The sequence below is a fragment of the Mirounga angustirostris genome, unplaced genomic scaffold, assembly GCF_029215605.1.
Source record: "Mirounga angustirostris isolate CCGP_5_RB_7025 unplaced genomic scaffold, mMirAng1.0.hap1 SCAF_5, whole genome shotgun sequence".
Lineage (NCBI taxonomy): Eukaryota > Metazoa > Chordata > Mammalia > Carnivora > Phocidae > Mirounga > Mirounga angustirostris.
In genome coordinates this window covers 31,928,716-31,950,599 of record NW_026991713.1, presented here as the reverse complement: position 1 = coordinate 31,950,599, position 21,884 = coordinate 31,928,716, and positions in this window count along the sequence as shown.

The window sequence follows — 21,884 nt, the reverse complement described above, 5'->3', positions numbered from 1 at the left end:
AATCATCTTGTACACATTTCTCTTTCTCATTTTCCACATCAAGTCCATCACTGTTTATAAAAGCAGTTCCAGAAACCTACATACAAAGGACTTAGGGGAGGCTGTGAACGCAATGAGCTGGAAGTCGAGAAACTAGGGCACATAGCAATTTACAAAGAATTGAGAGAGTCAATGGTTCCACTTCCAAATATAGCACATTGATCCACTTCCCTCTCTGCACCTTACTAACCTGGTCAATGGATAGTAGCCTTCTAACTGCATTTCCTGTTTCCATCTCTCTACTTGATGAGTATTTACTGAGCACTAACTATGATACAGACATTTTTTGGTACTAGAGTTCAATAAAAGAAAAAAAAACATTCTGCCACCTTGGAGCTTGCATTCATCTGGAAGGAAAAAAAGAAATATACAATGAACATAATAATTTAGGTAAATTACGTATTAGAAAGTGATGAGTGTTATAAAAAAATTAAGTACTATAAGAGGAATGGGAGTTCTGGGAACAGGTGAGAAGTGCTACCTTTAAAAGAGTGGTTAAGGTAGGCCTCAAGGAGCAAAAGACTAGACATACAGGAAAGGCCCTGAGTTAACAGGGTGAAAGATAATTTGTTATTGTAGGTGTGATTAGGAAAACCAAGGAGTCAATGTGGCTAAGGGAGAGTGAATAAAGGTGAGAGGGAAGGAGATCAGAGAGCTCAGGAAAGTGAGGAGCAGATTATGCAAGACTTTTGAAGGCCACTGAAGTTTATTCTGTATAAGAAAAGGCATTAAAGAGTTTTGAACAGAGGTGACATCATCTGACTTAAACAATTTAAAAGATTCTGACTACTGCTGTGTTGAGAATAAACAGTAGAGGAGTAAGTGTGGATGCAAGAAAGTCAGTTAAGAAGCTATCACAAAAATCTAAGTAGATGGCAGTGTGATGAAACATGGTCAGATTATGGATATATTTTCAAGGCACACCCAACAGGATTTTCTGACAGAGTAGATCTACTGTCTAGTTAGCAGTCAATGAAATCTGGTTTTTAAATGCATTCAGAAACAAATATTTATTGGGTCACATTACTGCCCTAGGATCTGGCACATAACAGTGAAAAATACCATCTCTAAAATCTGATCATCACAAGTCACCATTTAGAACCATTCAAAGTCTTCCTATTCTGTTGAGAATATAACGCCAATTCTTTAAACATGGGTGACCAGGTCTTTTATAATCTGGTCCTTGCTTACTTTTTCTCCAATATATCCTTCGTAATCTGTCTTCTGTCAGTATCCATACCCTTTCTCTAGCCACACTTAACTATTTGTTTTGCTTCTGGGGTCTGTCCATGTTCCTTCCTCAAAGGAATATTCTTGCTGGTGCCCCAACTTCTTTGCCTTCTCATTCTTACTTGGTCTTTAGGATTCACCTTAGCTATCACCTCCTCTGAGAAATAATTTCTGATCCCCCATGGCTTGATAATACGTTACTTCTGTGTCTTCCCATAGCAATGTGTGCACACCAATACCATAATACTCTTCTTATGAATTGTCACTCTCTTATTTACATTCCATCCTCCATTTGACCCCAGGTTACTTGAAAATCTAGTATGGAGACATTACCAAATGTTAATTTAATGTGTAACTGATGAATTCTGAATCCACACTAGATCTCTGGATTTGGGAAATACCCCAGTCTTAAAGATTTGAAAGGAATCTAATCATACCATGCTCCCTTCCATCTATACTAGCTATGTTAGTCTTTTGATTGTTCTAACAAGCCAAACTTTTTTTCTCCTGAGGGTCTTCACATACTTTGTTCCTTTTGCTTAGAGTACTCTTCTCTTCGATCTTCCCTGAATACTCCCTCATGCTTCAGATAATATCTTTGGTCTCACTTATTTAGGGGTGTCTTCCTAGACCCTCCAATCTGAATTAAAGCACTTTGCTTAACATTCTTTGAAAGACCTGAATTATCCTTTAATCTCTTTAGCAAAACTCATATTAGTATAGCTATGCTCATGATTGTTGCTTAATATTTCTCTTCCATTAGTCAATAACCTCTATGAGGTCAGTGTCAGATCTGTTTTTTTTTTTTTCTTTCTGCTTTTGTATACCTATTTTTTAACTCTTTTATTGAAGAATACTGTTCAGAAAGAATAGCGCATATATCATTAGTGTGGATCTTGATGCATTTCCACACATAAAACACCTGTGTAAAAAACTCCCAGGTAAAGGAACAGTTTGTTATTAAAACTTAGGAAGTTCCCTTCATTTTCTACTCCTGTCTTCAGAACCTCCCCACAAACAAGGTCTAACTACTATTCTGAGTGTAATAGCGTAGGCTACCTTTGCTATAGATAGATTGACAGACGAATAGATAAAGAGATAGACATATAGAACCTCGAGTATGTGCTAATGTTTTTTATCATTATGTTTATTTGACCTATCCATACTATTACATGCAATTTAAGTTGTTTATTTTTATTACTGCATGACATTTCATTATATAAATATACCATGGTTTATTTATCCATTCTAATGATGATATATATTTAACTTATTTCCAGATTTGGGCTATTATCAATGTTGTTGCTATGAACTTCTTGTACATGTCTTTTGGTGAATATATATATATTTCTTTGGTGCATATATTAACAATTGGAAATATAAGGTCAAAAACACATATATTAAGCTATAGTCAATATGGCCAAACAGGTTTTAAATTTATTTATTTAAAGATTGTATTTATTTATGTGTGAGAGAGAGAGAGAGCAAGAAAGTGAGAGAGCATGGACATTGGGAGGAGCAGAGAGAGAAGCAGATTTCTTGCTGAGCAGGGAGCCCCAAGAGTGGGACTCAATTCCAGGAGTGTAACCTAAGCAAAAGGCAGATGCTTAACTAACAGAACCACCCAGGCACCCCTGCCAAGTAGGTTTCAAAAGTAACTGTACAAGGAGTACCTAGCTGGCTCAGTTGGTAGAGCATGTGACTCTTGATTTCAGGCTCATGAGTTCAAGCCCCACATTGGGTGTGAAGCCTACTTAAAATTTAAAAAATAAATAAATAAAAGTGATTGCAGCAATTTGCATTCTGACTGAAGAGTTTCAGTTGCTTCAACTCCTTAAAAATCCCTTGCAAATAATGGAGATTTTCAGTCTTTTTCATTGCAGCCATTTTGGTGGGTAGGTAGCAGAATCTCATTATCATCTTAATTTGAATTTCCTGATGATTAGCATGGTTAAAGACCTTTTCATATGTTTATAGACATTTGTATGTCTTTTTAAATAAATATTTAGTCACATGTTTTGCCTATTTTTAATTGGGTTATATGTCATTTTTTATTGATTATAGATAATCTTGTCAGCTATATGTATTGTGACTATTTTTTTCAGCCCTGTGGATTCCTTTCTACCATGTTAATGATTTTTTTTTATTTCCAGATGTTCTCAATTTTAATATAGTTCAATATTTCACTCTCTATATATGGTTAGAGTTTCACTCTGTGTGTGTCTTCTTTAAGAATTCTTTGTCTATTCCAAGGTCACAAAGATATTCTTCTATCTTTTCTTGAAGAAACTTTATTCATTTGTCTTTAACATTTAGACCCGAAATCCATTTGAAATTGATTTTTGTATATTTTTTAAGATAGATATTGTCTTTTTTTTCACAGATATATTCTCAGCATCCAGCAATCAATATTGAATAAATAGTTCTTGAATGACTGACAGAATAAATAAATGAGTGAAAAAATAGTTTTGGGTACTTCTAAAAAAGTAAGATATGTAGGATAACGTGTGTATAGCAAATAGTATAAGTCAGCTATTCAAAATTCCATTTCCAAATTCATTATCCCTTCTCTGATATAAATATTAAATCTTGACATCTTAGCTTCCATTACTCTCAGAGATACCCAGAGATAGATACAGAGATAGACATATGGCACTTTTCAAGCCAATAAGACACATGCAGATGTCAATTAGTAATGTCCCTTTCTTTTTCTCCTACCACTGGCCAGTAATAGGCAAACAGTATGATGCCTCAAGGTACAGTAGCCATATTGCAACCTCGAGGTTACAAGAATGAGCACCAAAAAACAAAAAGAAAAATATTTAAGAAAAATATCTAAGCAAAAGCATAACAAGAGCCTTGGTTCTCAATAACATTATTGAACATTTATACCAGTGATATCACTGAACTTTTTGTTATGTATTACAAATAACCCCCATTTGTGTTGTTTGGTGACACATATGTAGCTTTAATTTTCTTTTGTTTGCAACACAATGCATTTATATATGGAGAAATCTAAGGTACCGATCTACACTTACGGTTTGTGAATGCCATATGTTTTGAAGACACTTTCTAATCCACCATAAATGATGACTGAAGAAATGTCCTTCCTCTTAGATGATGGCGTGCTCACATATGTCCGAAATTCCTAGCCTGAACCCTAAATTTTGACTGTAGTCTACTGGCTAACATCCATGGGTCTTTAATTTTCTCTCTATTAAAAAATAATACAAAACAGAAAAAACATCTTATTTTGAGAGTGATTTTAGAAAAAGTCTTATGATAAATGTAGGAAAGGTACTTGACACAAGGTAGGTGTTCAATATATCTTATTTATATTTATAGTACATACTTGAGAGAAGCATCAGGTAAACAATAAACAAGCAAACAAAACCCAAAGCAATTTTTTTTTCAATAAAGATTGCAGTACAAATGAATTTTGTCCAAATGGCAGCTCTCTTGGAAGACATACCTGGCATGCATATAACAAATCTGAAGTTCATTTAAAACATCTTTCACTTTGTCGAAAAAAGGCAGGGATGTTTTCTGATATTTACAATATTAAATTTTACTTATAATTACAAATTTTCACTATTAGTTTCTGGTAACAATTTAAATTATATAGCCTAAAAAACTTTAGGAAGTTTCCAAGATATGGGAATTATCAGACAGTTGCATGAGTATCAGGAAAGGAACTCTAATTATTTGATGGGAAGATACTTTATTTGGCCAAATATCTAGAATCTTACAACAAATGTTTCTTTTTTAAAGATTTTATTTATTTATTTATTTGAGAGAGAGAGAGAGAGAGAACGAGAGAGAGAACATGAAGGGGGAGGCAAAGGGAGAGGCAGGTTCAGACTCCCTGCTGAGAAGGGAACCTGATGCGGGGCTCAATCCCAGGACACTGGGACCACGGGCTCGATCCCAGCACCCTGGGACTATGACCTGAGCCAAAGGCACACGCTTAACCGACTGAGCCACCCAGGCGCCCCACAACAAATGTTTCTTTGGAATACCTTATATTGTTTCTCAGGAAAGAAACAAGCATAATTTTGATACATATAATCTCATATCTATAATTGTGTATGTGCTGATGCATTAATAAAAGCAAATTTATCTTTTTTTCAGAATAGATAATTGAATCATATCTTAAATTGATCGCATTGGTTCAAATATTTGATTTGTTTTTCAAGCAAGACAGACAAGTTGAGCAACAAAGAAAAATAAGAGTGATTTTTTTAGAAGACTGAAATGCACTTGAAATTGATAAAGCACCAATTTTAGATGGCATACAAAGCATTAAGAAGATTAAGGGAAAAGAGCAAAGAAACCAGTAAACCTTTGACCGACCTTTTAAAAATTTCATTAGGCTTAGAAATGTTCCTGAGGAGAGAAAAATAACAGATCTTTCTGCTTTTTGTTGTTGTTGTTCAGAAATAAATCAAGAAATTATATCCTAATCAATTGAAGATGTGCATTTCGGAAAATCATTGGGCTGTAAGGGAGTGAATAGCCCAATGGCAACTTACTTATTTGCCAGTAAGCCAATAAGCTTACTGGCAAAGCTTATTACTATACAACCCACTTACTTCAATATTGAGAAGAGAAAGGCATGCCAAATTTTAGTACTTGGAAAATATTATAGCAATCATATGCAAGGGAATTCAGAAGCTGTTTAAAAGTGTCATCATTAGTTTCTTATAGAAAATTCTGTCTGAAATTTTGAAAACTGAAAATAAAATACAACCAAAAGCTCAGAATAGCCTATCAAATGGTACAATAAGTTTATTTAATTCTCTTTGCAAAAAGCAATCTGAGATATCTATAGGAAGAACAAGGGAATAATAAGAACATCTTACATCTAGCAATCACTACTGTTAAGGCACATTCACGCTTGTTATCTCATTTAATTATTTATAACTTAGTGAAATAAATGGGGAATTAACATACTTCACTATACATATGAAAAGACATGCAATACACCCAGGGTTTATGATTTTGGACTAGAATTCATCTCTCCTCACTATTTGCACCGAGTCACCCATGCTGCATTAAATTATGGAAATAAATTACAACAGGGTTGAGTCAATCTTAAAAGTCTGTCTGTGTAGTATATTTCAGGTAAACAGAAAAATCCAGAGACAATGGATGGAGATAAAGGAAATAATTCATGTTCTAAAGCTATTAGTAGTTGCTGTAACTTGCTTTGTCATTGTACTGAGTACTTCTGAATTTTACAGTTGTGTCACCAAGTGCTAATCAATTTGTAATAAAAATCACAAATTTGGAATAGATATATATGTATCCTAACAGTTGTACAATTGTAACTAGTCAATGGAAGGATAAAATGGGTAACTACTATAAAACATGGAGCAAGATACAACTTCTATAAAAATCTGAATATGAGGACAGCATACGGACACGCAGACACACACAATGATAGCATAAGTATATGTCCTGGGACATACGGGAAAAATCCAGAGACAATGGATGGAGATAAAGGACTTAGCTTCTGAAGATGTAAAAGAACATAAACAAGGCAATGAACAAGACAATAAACAAGGCTCTATTCAAGGAGGATCACCATACTAGGGAGTGCGCGTGTGAAAACAACTGCAGATATAAATAGCAGGTATGAATGACATGTGCAACAAATAAGTTAACATTTGTGTTATATAAATCATTTAAAATCCAAATCTTTCTGCCCTTTTCACTTTCCCAGCACTCTTCCCCAGCTTCCTTCTTTGACTAATGATAAAAGAAACATCAGTTATCACGGGGACTCCCTTTCCCTAGGGTCTCACGGACACAAATCCAAGAGACTTCTGTATGGCACTGCATCACATTTAGGCATGGGAGTTCCCAAACAGTCTGTAATCTCACTGCATAGGAAAGAGGATCACTAGGTGCATCTTTTGTCCTCTTGAGATGCTGCTGCAGATAGAAGCATGATCTCCTGAGGAAGCTGACTACATCAGTCTGGGGGACACACCACTCTCTAGTTGCCCTCAGGAGTACTGGCTTCTTTACCTTTTCCTTCAAGAACAGTGAGCAGAAACTTTAAGAAGGTTTAACTTTCAAAAAGCCAGAGGGAGGAAAAAGGCTGCCTTTATTATGCTTCTGATATTGACCAGAAAACTCTCTGAGAATAGAAGCACAAATGTCCAGATTATAACCTTGGATTAGTGGATAAAAGATAAGAGAAAATAAAAGTCCAAGAATTAAGCTTGTAGTGTTTGACCGGTAACTTCTAACTATGCCTGCGTACCTAAAGTTTGTAGATTAACTGGTCCTGTGCAAGAGACAGAGGACAAAGCCCAATACCTCAAGCGAAAGGGAGAATAATAGAAAACCCTATGTAAATTAGGACCCCTGGAAGCCATAACCCTCAATGAGTGAATTAGAAGAACATAAACCCCCCCTCTAGATGGAGGTGACAGAGATTTCTCAGCTGTCTCACAATGAGAGAAACAGAGAGAAAGGAAGGGAAGAAGGAAGAAACAAGTCTCCTATAGGAATATCTAACCACAAATTATAGTCCCAGCATGTGACCAAAATGAGGAACTTAGAAACTGGTATAGGTCTGCATAAAAATTACCCATGATGAAGCATACAAAGACATGGGAATGTACAAAAGAGAGAGAGAGCACATAAAAGAAAGTGAAAAGTCCTCACATATGTCAAAAATGAATTCAATAAGAGATAATAGGGAGAATGGGGGTATAGTAAAGATAATGCTTGAGCATGTCCCAAAATTCATGAAAGAGCAATTTCAAATAGAGAAGCTGAATAGTTCTCAAAAGGATAATTTAAAAGAAACTGACATAAATACACCATAGTGAATATGCTTAATGCCAAAAACTGAGAGGATGATTAGCGTAGTTAGAAGAAAAGATCGTTTTTTAAAAAAGAAAAACAGTGGGGCACCTGGGTGGCTCAGTCGGTTAAGGATCCAGGTCATGATTTCAGCTCAGGTCATGATCTCAGGGTTGTGAGATTGATCCCTGTCTCTGACTCCCTGGTCAGCAGGAGCCTGCTTCTCCCTCTCCCTCTGTCCCTCCCTCCCCCACCCCCACTTGCTCTCTCTTTCTCTAGCTCAGTCTCTCTCAAGTAAATAAAATTAAAAAAAAAAAAGAAAGAAAACCAGTTAACAGTGACTTATTAATAGCAACAATGGAAGCCAAAAGACAACACAATAATATCTTCAAATTCATATTTCTGTATAGTCAAAGAAAATATCTCAACAATGAAGACAAAATGAAGATATTAACTGACTTTCTCTGAAAAACTCCTAAAGGATATAAATCAGGAAGAAGTAAGATTATGCCAGATGCTTATCCAAAAAGCAAGAAACATGTCAAAAGTACTTGGGTAAATAAAAACAAACATCAAATTCATAAAACAAACAATGTCTGATTTGTAAAGTGAAAGAAAACTATGAAGGATACTATATAACAGCTGCACATAAGTTGGAAGGGGAAGCCACTGAAATTGAAGCATTCTAAGATTCTTGCATTTTTCATGAGGTGGATAAAGACATTTGATTAACTTCAGTCTTTTGAAAGTTAAATAAGCATGTAACTACTAAATGAATAAAAAGAGTCCATAAACTTCTAGTCTGTTTGGGGAAAACATGGAATGAGGTAAAAAATGAAACTCAATTCAAACAATTCAAGAAAATTTTACAAATACATAGAAATAATTTAATAAAGAGAAGCATAAAAATAAATGGCAGAAATGAAATCAAATGTATCAGTATATATGCAATAAATGCAGACTAAATCAGTTAAAAGATAAGACTTGTCATACTGAACTTGTTTGCATAAAACATTTATAAAATATAAGACCACAAATAGTAGAAAGCAAAGAAAAGGTGTGGCAAGAAAATACCAACAAAAGAAACATGTAACCATGTTATGAGACAGAACATAAATAAAGATAAAAGGCATTACCAGATACATACACATGCCCACATACACACAGGTTACTACATAAGGTCTAAGAGTCAAATTCACCTGCATAATGTTCTAAGCTTATTTTCATCTAACTTTAAGCTAGATGTTACAAAGCAGAGTAACAGAATTGAATAGTGGGTGATTTGAGCACATTTTCTCATTAATAAATCAAGCAAACAAAAAAATCAGGGATTGTAAAGATTTGGATAATATAATTGCATCGGATAAGATAACAGATAAACCTCAAAATATCATGGTTTCTTAATTGGTGAAGCAGTGATTCAGGGATATAGATTTCCTCCATCTTTTAGCTCCACCATCCTCCAGGGTAGTTCTTCTCAACTGGGAAAACTGGCAGTGCTTAACCTCCAATGGGAAATTTGGTAATGTCTAGGAACATTTCTGGTTGTCTCAACTGGGTGTTTTTGGCATCCAGTACACAGAGGCCAAGGATGATTCTAAACATTGTATAATGCACAGGAAAGCCCCCACAATAAAGAATTATTTGGTCTCAGTTGTTTATAGTGCTGAGGTTGAGAAATCCTGCCCTATAACTTTGGAGTCCTCTATTGGATTTAAGCATCTGGCCAGCAGATGAAGAAGAATGGAAATTCCCATTTTTATGGATCAGGTCTAGATGTTGCACTTCTGCCTAATGTCCCCAACTTCTTCAAATAAATGGAAAAAAAAAAAAAAGCATGAAAACCAAAAGAAAAAAAAATGTACAAAAGGCATAAAAGTACAGCATTCAAAAGTGCCAATATACATATGAGAATGGATACAATCTCACTAGTAAAAAAGGAATTGAAAATTAAAAACCCAGTGGGTTGCCATTTGACATTTATCAGACTAACAATAATGTCTGAGCTATTACAATGACAATAATGTCAGTTTTGGCAAGGATGTGGTGAAATAGAAATCTAATATACTTTGGACTATAGATTTGTATAACCAATATAGAAACCAACTTAATATTAACTATTAAAGTAAAATGCACATACAATCACCAAGATTCTTTATTCCTAGATATTAATGAGCTATAGCACTAGTTTGCAACACTGCCTGCAGTTATGAATCATCTAGGGAAATATTACAAGACACCACCAGAATTACTGTTCCAGTTGGGCTAGAATAGGTTCTCAAACAACAGATTTTTTTAAGGTTCCCAAATAACTGGAATTTATACTTAAAATGCACTGTCCTGAAAAGTCTCTTCTCTGTGTCTACAACATCATTATTAGTAATAGCAAAACAAACAAAACACACATATACACAATAAGTAACTGTTATCTATATATATTAGAACAGATAAATATTGCTGTTTTGTCATTCAACAAAATTTTATATAGCAGCAAAATGAGTCTACAGCTATACTTGTCTTGAATTTATTTAAATTTTTTAAGATTTTATTTATTTGAGAGAGAGAGAGAGTAAGCATGAGGGAGAGCACGTGTGTGGAGGGGGGTAGGGCAGAGGGAGAGGAAGACGAATACTGCCTGCTGAGCAGGGACCCCGACACTGGGCTCGATCCCAGAACCCTGGGATCATGCCTGGAGCCGAAGGCAGATGCTTAACCAACTGAGCCACCAGGTGCCCCTCTTGAATTGAATTTAAAACATAATTATATCTCTAAAAACCTAAGTTTGAACAACAACCAAAAGAATTTAAAACACACTCTAGGAGAGTGTCATTAGCAAGACGGTGGAATAGAAAGCCCTAGACATTCCTCCCCCACCACGAACACACCAATTCAACAATAATTCACAAACTTTCTTTGTGAGAAATTGAGAAATTAATTGAAAGGCTCTCGAGTCTGAGACAAACACAAAACTGGATGCACCAGAACTGGTAGGGAGATTCAAGACGCCCTTTCACCAGAGTTCCTGCCACCAGCAGAGTGCCATATGATCAAGAAAAAGCACCCCTGACCCCCAGTTTCTCCCAGGGAAGGGAAGCAGTTGGTTTGTGCATCTAGCACTCTAAGTTTTCCAAGAGGTTTCTCCAGAGGACTGGCTTCTGAGTCTGACACAGTCTAGCTACCTGGAGGAGAACTGGAGATGCACATCCCAGGCACTGGGGGCCAAGGAACTACATCACTGACCAAATGCGCTATGGTGCTTCCAGCTCCTACTGGGCCACCCCAGCCCAGAGCTGGTAAAAATTGCCTTCATCCCAGGGGTGATAGGTAGTTCTCTGTAATCTTGGTGGGGCTGGACCCAGGGATTTGGCAAGACTGCCAAACTCCTCGGGTGATTCTGTTATCTAAATCTATTATTAGCCAGGATAGAGTGCCACTGACTCAGGGAGAACCTACTGAATCCTATGTTAATAGCCTCCCAATTTTCTACATATTACACAACTGCAAACATATACAAAGACATGTATTTTATTTCATTATGTTGTTCCTTAAGACATGGGATTAAACCGAATTTAATTTCTTTGGTGACTTGATTTTTCATTACCATCATACCACAGAAATTCCTCTAGGTCTTTTAAACAACTGCATTAGAGTTATATTGTAGACATTCAGGTGGTTTCTAGATTTGTGGCACTTTAAACAATGAAAACAAACATAATACATATAATCTTCTGTACCAATGCTTTTATTTCTTTGGCAGGTGTATTGAAGTAATTTAAAGTTAAGCTGTTTATTTTTGACGTTGGTAGATACTGCCACAGTATCTTCCAAGTGGTCTGTAGTAATTCACATCCTTGGCAGCACTAAATTTTGACATGCATGTATTTATTCGGGCCAACATGACAGGCAAAAATTGATATATCACTGTTGCTTTAATTTTTACTTTCCTGATGTATGTTTGGTTATTTCCAATTTTGCTCTTTTGTGAATTTCCTCTTTGTATCTTTTGACCATTTTCATATTGGAGTGGGTGTTGTTTTTCTTAATAATTTGCAAAAGGCCTCTGTATAGTTGGGGCATTAATTCTTAGATGATTATATATATTGCAAATATTTCCTTCTGTTTATCACTTGCTTATGATGTCTTTTGCCATAAAAATATATTTAATCTTTATTCAGTTATATTTGTATCTTCTGTTTTATAGATACATATTTGCAATTTTTAAGAATTGTGATCATATGAGCCGTTACAAGAAGTTAAGTACTTATTGTAAAATACATAAAACCACATGAAGGAAATAATAATTACAAATAATCACTCCCCAAAGCATTTGATGTATCATGTCCCACATAAATATGTGAAGATAAATATATGCATTTTTTTATTAAAGCTTTTTATTTATTTGACAGACAGAGACAGTGAAAGAGGGAACACAAGCAGGAGGTAGGGGGAGAGGGAGAAGGAGGCTTCCCGCTGAGCTGGGAGCCCAATGCGGGGCTCGATCCCAGGACCCTGGGATCACGACCCGAGCTGAAGGCAGATGCTTAATGACTGAGCCACCCAGGTGCCCCTATATGCATTTATTTTTAAGAATAAAATGCTCTATGCTTTTTAACAAAAACAAGATTGGACTTCATGTTTTATCAGTGTGCATTTATTCTTTTAATATGTGATGATCCTTTATCCATGTCATTAAATGTTTACCAATGCAATCCATCAACATACTATTGACCTTATGAATATTACATCATCAATTTAAAATCACAAAACTAAAGTTCATGAGGAAGATTTCTAATATTCCATCACTTTAGAAATATGCAACTATTATTCCTATAGCAAAAAGTTTTGGCATGTTCATGTTTATCTTCTTAGAATGAACCTTCCAAGTAATGGTTGTATTAAAGGTCAGGAGAATTTTTTTTAAAGAGTTTATTTTTTTAGAGAAGTTTCAGGTTCACAACAAAAATGGGAGTATTTACAGATTTTCATATACTCCCTGTTCCCACAAATGTACAGCTTCCCCAGTTATCAACATCACTCAGAGGGTACATTTTTTACCTAGGATGAGCCTACACATCATAATCACCCAAAGTTCATATTTTACTTTAGGTTTCATCCCTAGTATTGCATATTCTATCGGTTTGGACAAATGCATGATAACATATATCCATCATTATAATACCATGTACAGTATTTTCACCACTCTAAAAATCATCTGTACTGTGCCTAGGTCTTGAAAAATTTTAAGGGTTTGGTGCTTAACAAAAAACTTTCAAAGGGACACCTGGGTGGCTCACTCAGTTAAGCATCCAACTCTTGGTTTCTGCTCAGGTCATGATCTCAGGTCATGAGATTGAGCCCCATTTTGGGCTCTGTTCTCAGCAGGGAGTCTGCTTCTCTCTCCCCCGCCCCCCCGCCGCCCCTCACCCTGCTCATGCTCTCTCTCTCTAAAATAAATAAATCTTAAAAAAAACTTTCAGATCTGAGATTCAGATCTGTACCTCTGAAACAAATAATGCAATATATGTTAAGAAAAAGAAAAAGAAGATAGCAGGAGGGGAAGAATGAAGGGGGGAATCAGAGGGGGAGACGAACCATGAGAGATGATGGACTCTGAAAAACAAACTGAGGGTTCTAGAGGGGAGGGGGGTGGGAGGATGGGTTAGCCCAGTGATGGGTATTAAAGAGGGCACGTTCGGCATGGAGTACTGGGTGTTATGCACAAACAATGAATCGTGGAACACTACATCTAAAACTAATGATGTAATGTATGGTGATTAACATAACAATAAAAAATAAAAAAATAAAAAAAAACTTCCAAAAAGTTATAGTGATATATACTGATACATACTGAAGCAATAAAAATGACATGCTCTTAGACCCACATATTTATTAATACTGGTTCAAGACAATATCATTCTATTAATCTAGCAATGAGCAAAAAAAACAAGTAAAACTTGGAGTTAAGCATACAGAATTGTTCTTATTTTTAAAAAAATAAGATAGATAATGAATTAATAATGTCATTGCTGCTGTGATTGTTATCATTAATACGGAGGCTAAAAGGGAGCAAGAGAAGAATAAAACCATGTTAAATATTTCATCATCATCTCAAAACTTATTGTTGTCTTCCTTTTCTTAATGAAGAAATAGAGTTGAAGTATTTTTCAAAATATCAAAAGAAAACACCAGGAAATTAAAAACATAATATATAAATCTCAAGTCACTTGCAGAGAATATAATTTTTAAATGATAGTAACATAGCAAAAACCATAAAAAAAATCAGGATTATGGCTAGGAAGCACACAGGAAATATCAAATAAGTTTACAGAAGTACAAACAAACTGGATTTAATAAATATGAATGTGCAAACTCCCTTATTAAGAAAACTATCTTTACAACGTGTCTAAAAAATGTCCAGCTATATTTCATTTTTCCCCATCCCTTGCTTTCCAATTTCCATATCAAATGCAAAGATGCATTTTTAAATTGATTCAAGAGGTTTTGTTTTTTTTTTTTTTTTTAAGAATTAAGAGGAAAAGCAGGGGTGAAGAGAGAGGGAGGAGAAAGAAAAAAAAGCGGGGCCGGAAAGGGGAGAAAAGAGCACTGCATCTGCCTCCCCCCACTGCCCCAAAAAGAAAAGAATAAGGTAGTAGGCTCCTAGCTGCCCAGCACCTGAGATTAAAAACATTGTACATAAAGTGGAGAGAGGATGAAGCCGCTTCCTAATTTATCTGATGACCTGAGGATTACTCAATTCTTCTTCTGAAAAGTGTACATCAGGCAGTGTATCTCTCTGGGTCTCTTTCTATCACTCATTCAGATTGGTAGAACTTCCCTCAAAACCTGAGTTCCAAGAGACCTTGGTAAATTGTTTTATAGGCCTGCAGTTCTTTAACATTGCTTTTGTGTTTTTATCTTTCTTAGGAGAGAAAAAAAAAAGATGGATATAACAAATTGTGACTGTTAGCTATTTTTCTCAAGAAAGCTATGCCTAGATATGTGTACACTTTTCTCAGAAAGATAAATTTCATATAATTATAGTAAATAGAGCATGCAGTGCTTCCGAAGTTCCAGTAAGAAAACTTGGTTGAAAAATCCCATCAGCTTGCCTTTACTGCTCAAACTGGAGGACAGGGAAACACCTAATCATTAAACCTGTTTTAATTAGGTAATGAAGTTATAATTGGATGTTCCCTGGGACAGGTTATAAAATATCTAAAATATTCCTTCCATTTTAGAAAGTAATCAGTTTGTAAGCAAAACCCTCTCACTACTCCCCCATAAAATGTGAAAGATCCAGGTAGCAAAGCATTTTGGAATTGTCTATTGCATAAGAAGAGAACCAAACCCAAAATAGTAATAACTGAAAATAATGGAACTGTGTTTTGAGAAAAAGATAAAGGGTGATATAAAATTATTTTGTCTTACTTATAGGTATATTTCACACTAAATTGTTTCCTCTGAAATTAGGCCTGACCTAGACTTTTGCATGTACCTAAGCAATCTGGTAATGATGTGGAATTAAAAGGTTCACAGATTTGGGACCTCATCAGACTTTATGGAACTGAGCTACTCAGCTCATATTCATGACATCTGTTTGGAGCTACAGGGCAGAACGTTCAAAATGAAGTAAAGAGAGAGAAAAAAAAAAATGAAGTGAAGAGTACCTAAGAACTTCCTCTGTCACTTCCTTTATCTGCCCATTCTCCTCTAGTGCTGGGAAACAAAGGTGTTGCCCTTCCAGAAGGCTAATGGGAGCTGTAGAGATTTACACGAATATCTGGGCAATGAAAGATCCTTGATATTTTGGTATGTCTTCATTTTCACATCTCTTTTGATGCAAGATATAGCACAATGGTGAGGAACAGTAGCTTAGAGTTTGTAGCCTTTCCCCTTAGTTTTATCACAGAGAATACATGAGAAATGAAAAGCCTCTTTTTTTTTATTATTATTATGTTATGTTCATCACCATACATCATTAGTTTTTGATGTAGTGTTCCATGATTCATTGTTTGCATATAACACCCAGTGCTCCACGCAGTACGTGCCCTCTTTAATACCCATCACTGGGCTAATCCATGCCCCCACCCCACTTCCCTCTAGAACCCTCAGTTTGTTTCTCAGAGTCCATATTCTCTCATGGTTCGTCTCCCCCTCTGATTTCCCCCCCTTCATTCTTCCCTTCTTGCTATCTTCTTCTTCTTTTTTTTTTTTAACATATAATGTATTACTTGTTTCAGAGGTACATGTCTGTGATTCATCAGTCTTACACAGTTCACAGCACTCACCATAGCACATACCCTCCCCAATGTCCAGCACCCAGCCACCCCATCCCTCCCACCCCACCCACCCACTCCAGCAAGCCTCAGTTTGTTTCCTGAGATTAAGAATTCCTCCTATCAGTGAGGTCATATGATACATGTCTTCCTCTGATTGACTTATTTCGCTCAGCATAATACCCTCCAGTTCCATCCACGTCATTGTAAATGGCAAGCTCTCATTCCTTTTGATGGCTGCATAATATTCCATCGTATATATATACCACCTCTTCTTTATCCATTCATCTGTCAATGGACATCTTGGCTCTTTCCACAGTTTGGCTATTGTGGACGGTGCTGCTATAAACATCGGGGTGCATGTACCTCTTCGGATCCTTACATTTGTATCTTTGGGGTAAATACCCAGTAGTGCAATCGCTGGATCATAGGGTAGCTCTATTTTCAACTTTTTGAGGAACCTCCATACTGTTTTCCAGAGTGGCTGCACCAGCTTGCATTCCCACCAACAGTGTAGGAGGGTTCCCCTTTCTCCGCATCCCCGCCAACATCTGTCGTTTCCTGACTTGTTAATTTTAGCCATTCTGACTGGTGTGAGGTGGTATCTCATTGAGGTTTGGATTTGGATTTGCCTGATGCCAAGTGATGTTGAGCATGTTTTCATGTGTCTGTTGGCCATATGGATGTCTTCTTTGGAAAAATGTCTGTTCATGTCTTCTGCCCATTTTTTGATTGGATCATTTGTTCTCTGGGTGTTCAGTTTAATAAGTTCTTTATAGATTTTGTCTGATCTGTCATATGCAAATATCTGATATGTCATTTATCTGATATGTCATTTGCAAATATCTTCTCCCATTCTTTCAGTTGTCTTTTGGTTTTGTTGACTGTTTCTTTTGCTGTGCAAAAGCTTTTTATCTTGATGAAGTCCCAATAGTTCACATTTGACTTTGCTTCCCTTGCCTTTGGTGATGTTTCTAGGAAGAAGTTGCTGTGGCTGAGGTCGAAGAGGTTGCTGCCTGTGTTCTCCTTCAGGATTTTGATGGACTCCTGTCTCACATTTAGGTCTTTCAACCATTTTGAGTCTATTTTTGTGTGTGGTGTATGGAAATGGTCCAGTTTCATTCTTCTGCATGTGGCTGTCCAATTTTCCCAACACCATTTGTTATAGAGACTATCTTTTTTCCACTGAACATTCTTTCCTGCTTTGTCGAAGATTAGTTGACCATAGAGTTGAGGGTCCATTTCTGGGCTCTCTATTCTGTTCCATTGATCTATGTGTCTGTTTTTATGCCAGTACCATACTGTCTTGATGATGACAGCTTTGTAATAGAGCTTGAAGTCCGGAATTGTGATGCCGCCAGCTTTGCTTTTCTTTTTCAACATTCCTCTGGCTATTCGGGGTCTTTTCTGGTTCCATACAAATTTTAGGATTATTTGTTCCATTTCTTTGAAAAGTTGATGGTATTTTGATAGGGATTGCATTGAATGTGTAGATTGCTCTAGGTAGCATTGACATCTTCACAATATTTGTTCTTCCAATCCATGAGCATGGAACGTTTTTCCATTTCTTTGTGTCTTCCTCAATTTCTTTCATGAGTATTTTGTAGTTTTCTGAGTACAGATCCTTTGCCTCTTTGGTAAGATTTATTCCTAGGTATCTTATGGTTTGGGGTGCAATTGTAAATGGGATTGACTCCTTAATTTCTCTTTCTTCTGTCTTGTTGGTATATAGGAATGCCACTGATTTCTGTGCATTGATTTTATATCCTGCCACTTTACTGAATTCCTGTATGAGTTCTAGCAGTTTTGGGCTGGAGTCTTTTGGGTTTTCCACATAAAGTATCATATCATCTGCAAAGAGTGAGAGTTTGACTTCTTTGCTGATTTGGATGCCTTTTATTTCTTTTTGTTTTCTGGTTGCTATGGCTAGGACTTTTGATACCATGTTGAATAGCAGTGGTGATAGTGGACATTCTGCCGTGTTCCTCACCTTAGGGGGAAAGCTATCAGTTTTTCCCCATTGAGAAAGATATTCGTGTGGGTTTTTCATAGATGGCTTTTATGATATTGAGGTATGTACCCTTTATCCCTATACTCTGAGGAGTTTTGATCAAGAAAGGATGCTGTACTTTGTCAAATGCTTTTTCTGTATCTATTGAGAGGATCATATGGTTCTTGTTCTTTCTTTTGTTAATGTATTGTATCACACTGATTGATTTGCGGATGTTGAACCAACCTTGCAGTCCAGGAATAAATTCCACTTGGTCGTGGTGAATAATCCTTTTAATGTACTGTTGGATCCTATTGGCTAGTATTTTGGTGAGAATTTTTGCATCCATGTTCATCAGGGATATTGGGTCTGTAATTCTCCTTTTTGATGGGTCTTTGTCTGGTTTGGGGATCAAGGTAATGGTGGCCTCATAAAACGAGTTTGGAAGTTTTCCTTCCATTTCTATTTTTTGGAACAGTTTCAGAAGAATAGGTATTAATTCTTCTTTAAATGTTTGGTAGAATTCCCCTGGGAAGCCATCTGGCCCTGGGCTTTTCTTTGTTGGGAGATTTTTGATGACTGCTTCAATTTCCTTAGTGGTTATAGGTCTGTTCAGGTTTTCTATTTCTTCCTGGTTCAGGTTTGGTAGTTGATACATCTCTAGGAATGCATCCATTTCTTCCAGAGTATCTAATTTGCTGGCATAGAGTTGCTCATAATATGTTCTTATAATTATTTGTATTTCTTTGGTGTTGGTAGTGATCTCTCCTCTTTCATGCATGATTTTGTTGATTTGGGTCATTTCTCTTTTCTTTTTGATAAGTCTGGCCAGGGGTTTATCAATCTTGTTAATTCTTTCAAAGAACCAATTCCTACTTTCGTTGATCTGTTCTACTATTCTTTTGGTTTCTATTTCATTGATTTCTGCTCTAATCTTTACTATTTCTCTTCTCCTGCTGGGTTTAGGCTTTATTTGCTGTTCTTTCTCTAGCTCCTTTAGGTGTAGGGTTACGTTGTGTATTTGAGACCTTTCTTGTTTCTTGAGAAAGGCTTGTATTGCTATATACTTTCCTCTTAGGACTGCCTTTGCTGCATCCCAAAGATTTTGAACAGTTGTGTTTTCATTTTCATTTGTTTTCATTAATTTTTTAAATTCTTCTTTAATTTTCTGGTTGACCCATTCATTCTTTAGTAGGATGCTCTTTAGCCTCCATGTATTTGAGTTCTTTCTGACTTTCTTCTTGTGATTGAGTTCTAGTTTCAAAGCCTTGTGGTCTGAAAATAGGCAGGGAATGATCCCAATCTTTTGGTACCAGTTGAGACCTGATTTGTGACTAGGATGTGATCTATTCTGGAGAATGTTCCATGGGCACTAGAGAAGAATGTGTATTCTGTTGCTTTGGGATGGAATGTTCTGAATATATCTGTGAAGCCCATTTGCTCCAGTGTGTCATTTAAAGTCTTTATTTCCTTGTTGATCTCTTGCTTAGATGATCTGTCCATTTCAATGAGGGGGGGTGTTAAAGTCCCTTACTATTATTGTATTGTTATCAATGTGTTTCTTTGCTCTTGTTATTAACTGGCTTATATAATTAGCTGCTCCCATGTTAGGGGCATAGATATTTACAGTTGTTAGATCTTCTTGTTGGATAGACTCTTTAAGTATGATATAGTGCCCTTCCTCATCTCTTATTACAGTCTTTGGTTTAAAATCTAATTTGTCTGATATAAGGATTGCCACCCCAGCTTTCTTTTGATGTCCATTAGCATGGTAAAATGGTTTTCCACCCCCTCACTTTCAATCTGGGGGTGTCTTTGGGTCTAAAATGAGTCTCTTGCAGACAACATATCGATGGGTCTTGTTTTTTTAATCAAATCTAATACCCTGTGTCTTTTGATTGGGGCATTTAGCCCATTTACATTCAGGGTAACTATTGAAAGATATGAATTTAGTGCCATTGTATTGCCTGTAAGGTGACTGTTACTGTATATTGTCTATGTTCCCTTCTGGTCTATGTTACTTTTAGGCTCTCTCTTTGCTTAGAGGACCCCTTTCAATGAAATGAAAAGCCTCTTGAGGTTGCTTCCAGCATTTAGAGATCACCTATGTGGCATGCAGAAGTAAATCAAAAAGCCTGAGAGTAGGAGACAACTTTTCTGTATTTGTAATAGAAAACAGAGACTGGCATAGGGAAGGTTAGGGACCATACATGATTAAAGATTCTTGGTTGAGTTGGTGATCAAGAAGATGACTAAAATATCAATTAATGAGACACCTTCACATTTCAGCTTTAAAATCATAAAGAATCCTGACCCAGAAAGAAAAAAGAAAAGATAAATCCAGTATTTTAGATGTAGATTTTATGGAAGAGTAAATATATGTAACTAAAAGGAGAAAGGAGAAAAAAAAAAAAGTTCTGGTTATCTAGAAGCCTCCTCTCCCTATAGGAATAGCTAATAGAGGGAAGGCTAAACACAATAAAAATTAAAATTCTATGCTTACACACATCTTATGTTATCACTTTCAACCATGAGTAACTCTGTTTAATATGTGTGAGTTAATCTTTCTGTTTTTACAGATAAGGACGTGTAATTTCTGAAATAGGGCAGGACCTTGAAACTGAGTTGAACAAATGTATAAACTAATTATGTTAAAATTTAGTGCTCTGAGGTTCAGAGACTCAAAAAATTACTGTCTATGTGGAAAAGTCACCTTCTAAATATACAATTAAAATAATTAATTCTAACATGCAACTTTCATTGATAAAAGAATAGGAAAAGTCTTTTTCAAACTTTATTTTAAAGGTTGAATGTGTGATTTACCAGGAATAGTTATGTGCCTGTGGAAAAGGAAAATGTTTTAATATTCATTGATTCCAAGATGGGTTCCAACCTAGTAAAACCAAAATACTGTTAAGAATTAGACTGAATGTTTAAGCATAATTCTGTTTTGTTTAGTTTCTCCCCCCACCAAAAAAAAAATAACTTTTTGAGCCTCCAATTAGAAATTGGTAGCATATCAAAATTAGGCAAAATTTCTATCACAAGCCCCTTTTTTATGAATTGGAAACAATATAACCTCATCAATTCAGAATAAACTTAGTCAATTCAGATTTTTTTTCCATGCTTTCCCTTAACCTCAAATTCCTAGCTCTCAATTTTTAGAAATCTTAAGAATTAAATGACACAACAGTTGGGGTGAGGAGTGAGATAAGGTTGGTTCTGGTCCCATATCTTTGTCTATATTGGTTATTATGTTTCCATCCTACCATCTACTGTGAAACTGTATCCCTCAATCTTCATAATGGACAAATGGATACAAATCAATGGGAAATTGCCAATCAAGAATAAAAGCACAGGTATAGTTAATAATCTAGCATATGAGAAAGTATCAAAATTACTGAGGAAAAGATTATATGATAGTATGCTAAGATATTTCATTGGTTATTTGGAAAATAAATCACATTTTACCCCACCACATATCAAGCACAAAATAAATTACAAAATGAATAAATTATTTAAATATAAAA